The following is an 8825-nucleotide window of genomic DNA, read 5'->3' on the forward strand; positions in this document are numbered from 1 at the left end:
TGCTCGGCTGACACTGCAAAATGCTGGTCCTGTTGAGCACCCTTGGGTACGAACATTCTCCCCCCATTGAGGGGTACCCTCTAATAAGGCGTGATGTCGGTCAGCCCTTGGCTGAATTGTATAGAAAGCACCTAACAAATCACTGACCGTGGAGGATCCTTCCATCAGCTGCGGAGGTTCATGTTTGTGATTAAGGTCCTTCATACCTTCTTGATGCTGCTTAACACTCCCCTTTGACATCACCGTGGGGACTGAAATTTTGCCCTCGTAGAACTTGATCATTTGGCACGTCTATGATATATGGACTTTCTGCAACAAAACTTATATATTTTTTGTTTAAACTTAAAAATGTTGAACAAAAGTCAGGCTTCTTGTATGTTTTTAGTTGATGAGATGTCGGTTCTGTATTAATTGGTCTTTCCCTTGTAGTATTAAGTTCAGTCAGCTGCAATGAACTATTATGTATAGCGGTTGATTCTCGATCGGACGAGTCAGTGTCGCTAGTTCTTGATTGGCTACATATATCTTCAGGCTCCTTTATTTTATGATCCATCAATGCTTAGTTCGTTAAATGAATCCCTTCTTCATAAAATAAAATCTCATTCTTCCGTTTGAAATCTTCTAATTGATTATCATTCATGGGCTTTCATCTTTCATTGGCTCATGAGCAGCGTTCGGTCCTGCAAGATCATCTCTGTCTTCTACCAGAATAGTGTTTATTTCCGCATCAGATGAGGTTTCTTTATTGAGAAAACCTGTGATTATATAACCAAGCATTGTGCCCTGTGCCAAACGTTTATTGGATATTCATAGGATATTACACGAGAACATACCTCAACCTTAAGGTTGGCAGTATGGAAACGCGAATTCTGGGACAATTAGCATATTGATGGCAAATATTTTCCATTCTCCGTAGTTAAGGAAGTTAAAATAAAGCATCTATTCATTTATTTTGGTATGGCGAACGTGATTTATTAAATATTTAAATTAGTTTTCTGACTTCGTTAAGGCAATTTGCATAGAAGAGGCAGGCGCACGTTTCAGACGTCAATGCAAGATTACAAAATGTAAAGTGTTTACCATAACTCGTAGTTTTGAGATCATGTCCACCTCTTTTCATGAACATAGTTTTTGTGTTTAGAAGGTATTGAAAATGTTGACCAATTATCTGTCCTTTAAGTGTTCAGTAAATTGGTCAATTTCCTCAAAAAATTTAATTTTGTTAATTTTGTTTTCTTGTAGGTCCTTACACAGCTAGTCTCAACTTTAAAATGATGTAAAAAAATTATTTTATTGTTTTGGAGCTACTTTTAAAAAATCTCAAAATAATGTATGCATTGTTCGGAGCACAAACCCCATCCCTTAAGGTGTGTTCACAATAGGAAAACAGGTTTCCTTTAAACCTGTTTAATGACGGATAGCCCATTTTTTCGATATTAATGAGCTGACGACTCCCAAAATAAGTCTGCAAAAATCGTCTCTTTTCCACACTTTTACAAATAATTTGTTTTGCGCTTGTAATTGTCCTTAGATACTTTCGAGTTTGCGGAAAACTTTTTTCTCCATCGTTCCAAAAAATTTTGTGATGTGTATTGGTTATCCTAAATTGCCGTCTTTCGAGACTTTGTTATTAGCAAAGTAAAATCATATGGAGGTTCTACAATATTAAAAAACTGATATTCAAATTTTGATCTTTTTATATACAATTCCAATTTCCTTTTGAATAGAACTATTATTATTATCAAAGAAACCTTCAACATCAATCGAAACAGAATCTTTCAACATTTTTCTTCTGTTAAACAAATTGTTGTACTAGTCCCTTAAATAGGTTATATTTAACTAAACGGTCATGTATAAGGAGACAGTAAGCTTAGGTATTTTCATGACTTGGTGTCTTCATTTCTATTGGTTCAATAGGACCAGTTTTCACTAATTCGTTTTGATATGAAAGATCAACAACAATAACAGGGGTCTTCAATTTAAATTGATTTGGGGTAAAAAATGGTTGTGATTCACGATTATAGTAACTAGATTGAAATCTTGTATACATTTCATATAGGTGAGCATACTGATTCTTACTTAAATCAACGTTCAGATTATCATATGGATATGACTCAGAAATCAAGTGAACTTTCAAGTTTGATATGTTATTTGTGATAAGTTCTCCATTTAGTGTAAATCCAATTAAGGAAAATCTTGGTTTTTCGCGGTTTGCCGACAATTTCACATTCCTGCTGTGTTGACTCCCATACCCCAATTTGGGGTTAACATATGAACCCCAACTCCGGAATGCGATTGGTAGGTTTACACCACTTTTAATAATATCGTACATCTTAATTTTTGCAAAATCGCTCGGAGTTACATGGGGAAGTTTTCAGGTTATATTCGTCATTTCCAGTTCATTTCTAATTTGTTCAAACACATCACCAAGTTTCTAAGTTAGCATCAATACTAGTTCGTGTTTACAATTTAACAAAACTTTTTTATAATTCCAAATCCCAACAAATTTTTTAATGGTACAGAAAAGTTGAAGTGGGGTCCCGTAGAAATTTCGTCTCCACTGCTCCATCCGGAATTTAATAGATTTTGACTTTTAAGATTATCCGGAGATATATAATTTTTTAGGGTTGTAGTCATACCGACAAATCGTGTTTTATCAATCTCTCATCGGCTTGGAGTCCACAATATAGGTGCACATTGACCGTATTGAGTCCGTACAAAAACAATTTTTGTTTGCCCTTCGAGGATTGAGCTGGGATCGAAACGTCAGGTTACCTTCTTACTGGAGTATATTGCTATTGATTAATTTGCATACTCTAGTAAATCGTATTATTATGCTTGGTACTATTTTCATGCATATTCCTTTCAGAGATGATATTAATACTTTATATTGATAAGCCGCCTAACCTTTAATGCTTCTGTTAGACTAACGCGATGTACATCAAATTTTAGTCTGCACGAGCTTTTTCGCGTTCTTTGTAATTATTATAACACCCAATATCATCTAATTTGTTCCTCAACTTCTACCCCTGTTCAATCCAATATTTTGATTAATAAAAAAACACCTCCTAAAGACGTAAAAAATAGTCACATCCGCAGCTTTAACATACAAAAGTTCTAATATCATAATTTAAGACAAAAAAAAAAAAAAAAAAAAATTCACATTCGAAAAAAAATTTAGTTTTTCGGCACGCTACAATAATATATATTCGTTGGTGTAAAATCTTTAATATTTTTCTGAAGCGGGCCTTATATTTATTCTTGATCAGGATCATTAGCCGTGTCCATACATCCAGGTCTGTCTGTCCGTGTGAACGCTGTGATCCCAGAAACTATTAGAGCTAAGGAGTTAAACTCAGATTAAGATTCCTTAGCTTGAAACGCAGCGCAAACGTGGCGCCTTCGCCACCCTCCTGGTGCAAGTCGTCACTACGTGGACTGCCGTCCACAGTGATGTTGAGAAAAAGTTCACTCAAATTTAGCGAAACACAGTGCCTGGCATTAAAGTCAACTTAAAACGAACGACCTAAATGTTTTTCTTAGGAATCCTATAAATGTGTTGAATCTTAAAAAATTTTAGTGTATATATTCGAGCCTAGTTTTAAACTGCCATTTTATAAACTGTTTATATTAAAAAAAAATTTTGTATTCTTTTGAAAAATATTATCTGTTCTTTTTCCTGATTTACAGAAAATAGAAATTCTGGTTTTAATAAAAATCTATTAGCACTAAAAACGAGCATGCCGGGTGGGACTTCTTGCAAGAAAAGAATTGCCGAAAGAATTTTTTACGTTGTAATAATATAAATATAAATGCAATGCGGTTTCCGACGAGTTCTCTATCGGCGAATCGCTGGACGCTACCACCACCAGCTACTTAACAGCTAAAGAGGAGCTGGAGAACGCGATGACGCCTTTACAGGGAGGAGGAAAAAAGGACGCACAAACATCTGGAGGAGCCATCACCAGCTATTGCCAGGATGCTGGGTGACTTACCAGCAGAACAACACCTCAAGGCCCATGCTGGCATATTTGGAATCAGAAGATGCTGCCAAGGTGCAGAAGAAAATAACGAAGCTTCCGTGGGACGAAAAGGAAGCTATAAGCTACTTACTGACATAAATAAAAACATTCGATGAACATTCCAATTATTTTTTTCTACACCAGCAGACTTTTTATACCCATTACTCGTAGAGTAAAAGGGTATACTAGATTCGTAGGAAAGTATGTAACAGGCAGAAGGAAGCGTTTCCGACCCCATAAAGTATGTATATTCTTGATCAGGATCACTAGCCGAGTCGATCTAGCCATGTCCGTCTGTCCGTCTGTCTGTCCGGATGAACGCTGAGATCTCGGAAACTATGGGAGCTGGGCTATTGAGATTTGGCGTGCAGATTCCTGAGCTTCTTACGCAGCGCAAGTTTGTTTTAGTAGAGTGCCACGCCCACTCTAACGCCCACAAACCGCCCAAAACTGTGGATCCTACAGTTTTGATGCTAGATAGAAAATTTTAACTGAAATGTAATGTTCTCATCAATACCTAGTTTGCCACGCCCACCTTAACGCCCATAAACCGCCCACAAATTTCAAAAAATCGTAAATATGAACGTGGATACCTCGGAAACTATCAAAGATAGAGAATTGGGATTTCAGATTTAGATTCCGTAGCCTTATACGCAGCGCAAGTTTGTTACGCGAATATGCCACGTCCACTCTAACGCCCACAAACCGCGAAAACCTGTGACGCCCACAATTTTTATGCTAGATAAAAAATTTTAACTGAAATGTATTGGTAAAATTTGTAAAATGTACAATTTGCCACGCCCACTCTAACGCCCATAACGCTTAAATCTGTATACCGCCGGCAGGTGGCGCATTTTAATCTCGCTTTGCTACTTGCATATCTCTATTTAGCTGAGTAACGGGTATCTGATAGTCGAGGTACTCGACTATAGCGTTCTTCCTTGTTTTAAATTGCTTCTATTCGTTTGTTTTCTGTTTGTCAACAAACCCAGTGGAGATCTTGTTCGACCTCACTGATGCCTATTAGACAAATTAAACCGGGAAAAGAGACCCACACACGTTCTGCTGGAAAAATGTACCCCTCGATCTTGGCTATCTACTTCCTCACGGGCCTCCTTCAGTGTTTTAGAGGTCCACGGTTCGCCCACCTTCCAATGGTTGCTCACCTTTCCCACGGACATAGTACGAGCGACCCCTTTTTTCTTAGCACGTTATAGTATTTTTATTATAGACTACGTAACTAAACCTAGGGAAATGAATGTAAACTTTCATTTAAGTACACAAATATTTAAAATTAAATTTAACCTTAAAGATATTTAGAAAAAAAGTGATAGTAAAATTTAAAACTGAATTCTACTTGGCGGAATCAGCCTGAATTAATAATAATACGAATTTATCATGCTTGCAGGTATAAGCGGTTTATGTAATAAAAATTTTTAAATATAATTTCAACATAAATCTTCAACCAATTCGTCTGCTGGTAAATAAACACAATTAAAACCAAAATCAAAACAAATGAAGAGCTTGGAAAAAAATGATAGTAAAATATGACACTGAATTCTACGTGGCGGAATTGGCCTGAATTAGTAATAATACGAATTTATCATGCTTGCAGATATTTCAATAGAAATCTTCAGCCAATTCGTGGACTGGTAAATAAACACAATTAAAACCAAAATCAAAACAAATGAAGAGCTTGGAATCTAACGCGATCAAGCTTTTTTAGATCACGCTCTTCCGGTTCGGCCAGACGTTTGCTCTCTCGGCCGTTCTTATTATCCTCTCTTTCCTACATTTCCGTCATTAGTTTTTCTGTTTTCTGCCTTCGGGCTTGTTTTATTAACTCTCTATCCCCTTTTCTTCAAATGAAAAAATTTTGACTCAGCGCTGCTTAGAATCCATCGACGAAAACGCCTTTCTCGGGATGACGGACGGCTGCGAAAAAAGAGGTAAAAATAAATAGAAGAAAAAGAGAAGAGATAGACAAACCGACGCAGCAAAAAAATGCAAAAAAACGACATTTGGGGGCTAGCTACAATTTCGAGAGCGGTGTTTTTCCATAATCGGCCGATGCACCCTTTCTCTTTCTTTTTCTCTAACTCCTTTAACTCTCCAACTCTTAATACACTAACAAACCACATATTTACAAGCACAACAAAAAAACTCTTCTAACACTTATTTTACTTAACCGACGTTTCTGCCTCCATGAACTGTCGAATTGTTTGAAAATCTTTTTCTTTAGCACAAATTAAAACTATTTCTCATTGATATTTTTTTTCGCGGTGGAGCGCGACGAAGGAGACCTGCGAGGTTTGGCGCGTGCGAAAGACTAAAAGCTTTCGCTTGATCGCAGCCCCGCCTATCTTTCTCCTCGAATTCGGTATCGGATGCTCTTATTGCTCAACTTCAGATCTATTGTTGTAGGTCGGGACTTTGCACTTTAAAGCTATGAATTCCTCCTTTTTTTTGTTCGGCCTATGCCAACATGGTTTCAGAGGTCACAAATGGCTTGGTACTCCGCATCAATTTCAAAAAACGCCTTTCCACAGGCTGCCGCCGCAGAATTTCCAGCCTGGCTGCCGAGTTTCGCTTGCGCTTCGCCCAATATCAACTGCCTCTTTAGTATCTCCTTCCCCAGCGCCTTCTCGGGGACTTTTGGTAATCGCTTCGAGCCGATATAATAGGGGCCTATAATAATAGGCGCCTATAATAAAATAACAAAACTGCATACGCATTCCCCGTTTTTTTAATGGATTCACCAGTCTTGGCACGACCCCACGGCAAATCCACTTAGAAATCCACACCGGCAATCAAGGAGGTCACACGCGATACTTTTCGGTAAGAACTAAACTAAGGTATAATTTCGTCTGGACTCTGCTGCTGCCGGAAAGGGAAAGACAGCATCCGCCGCTGCCGACCCGCCGGTAACATCGCTCGAGAGGCAAGTTGAATTTCTAGGACGGACAAGGCTAGTTTGACTCAGCTAATAATCTTGATTAAGAATACTCTTGTATTACTTTATAGGGTCGGAAACACTTCCTTACACTTCCTAACTTACTTTTCGACGAATCTAATATACCCTTTGACTCTACGAGTTTCGGGTATAACAACCTCTGCTGGAAGAGCACATGTAAATTCATAAAATTATATCAGCAAAGGTTTCATATTACAGCAAAGTAGGCTGTGCCTTAGAATTTCATGAATATAGGCGGAATTCATAGTCATCATTCGTGTGCTATCAAATTCTTGAAACGGTGTTCATGCACACACGATTTTGCTCTTTGCATAAAATTATGAATTAGTCATAGCATTGGCATACTTTATTTGAGAACAAGGAAGAACGCTATAGTCGAGTACCTCGACTATCAGATACCCGTTACTCAGCCAAAGGGACCAAAGGGAATTGGAGATTGCAGCAAAGCGAGATTAAAATGCGCCACCTACCGGCGGTAGACAGATTTAAGCGTTATGGGCGTTAGAGTTGGCGTGGCAAATTTTTTTTTATGTCAACCGATAGGTATTGACGATAACAATAAATTTCAGTTAATGTTTTTATTCTAGCATCAAAACTGTAAGAGCCACAGTTCTGGGCGGTTTGTGGGCGTAAGAGTGGGCGTGGCACTCTGCTGAAATTTGCCACGCCCACTTTAACGCCCATAACGCTTAAATCTGTCTACCGCCGGTAGGTGGCACATTTCAATCTCGCCTTGCTGCTTGTATATCTCCATTTCCCTTTGGCCCCATTAGCTGAGTAACGGGTATCAGATGATAGTCGAGGTACTCGACTATAGCGTTCTTCCTTGTTTTTACTGGTTTTGAGAAAAACCTTTTCTGGGATTCAGAAAAATCCTGGTTATATGAAAAATCTATTTGAATGGGAAGTCCAAAGCAAAAAGCAGAAAACTGCTTATTGGATTGGTGGGCAAAGTCAAAAAAGTTTAGACATGAACCCATGGAAAAGGACTGCTCCTGCTGCCCTATGTGGTTCGGCCTGGACTTCACCGTATTTTACGTTACTTTTTCGCCTGCGTGGCGCCACATTTTTTTCGCTCGAGTCAAGTTTCCGCTGCCCCGGGGTTTCAGATTATTGCTTGGACTTTGGATTATGGCGTGAGCTTTGTCAGGGGTAATAACGGGAAATGTTTAGGGATTAAAAAAATACTTGGTTAACATACATAGTTCAATTGGAAGATAAATACCGAAACTGATCAAGATGGAAAATGTAAATTGGCTATAGCGGACTTGCTAATTTTACAGTTTCTTGTCTTAAGGATGATATTATGGCGTGAGCTTTTTCAGGGGTAATAACGAGAAATTTTAAGGGATTAAAAACCTACTTGGTTAACATAGTTCAATTGGAAGATAAATAAAATGTCAATTGGCTCTTTAATTTCCTTTTTATACATGATAGTTTAACAGTTTTTCTGTATATTAAAAATAGTTCAATTGGAAGATAAATAAAATGTCAATTGGCTCTTTAATTTCCTTTTTATACATGATAGTTTAACAGTTTTTCTGTATATTAAAAATATATCCAGAAATTTAGAATGTTTAACCTGCTTAAACAATTTCAAGGCAATGAAATTTTTTTGCAATTATTTCTATTAAACATACAATTAAATTGTTCGTAACACTTATACATTCGTTTAGAACGAGCAGCAATAAATTAATTCAATGTTAAAAAATACCTACACGTACTCATAAGAAAAATTATTCATATCAATGTAATTTTTGGACTTAACTATATAAGATGGGTGTTATTTTAACAAATTTTATTTATGTGACTAATGATAATATTAATAA

Source organism: Drosophila suzukii, assembly GCF_043229965.1.
Source record: "Drosophila suzukii chromosome 2 unlocalized genomic scaffold, CBGP_Dsuzu_IsoJpt1.0 scf_2c, whole genome shotgun sequence".
NCBI lineage: Eukaryota > Metazoa > Arthropoda > Insecta > Diptera > Drosophilidae > Drosophila > Drosophila suzukii.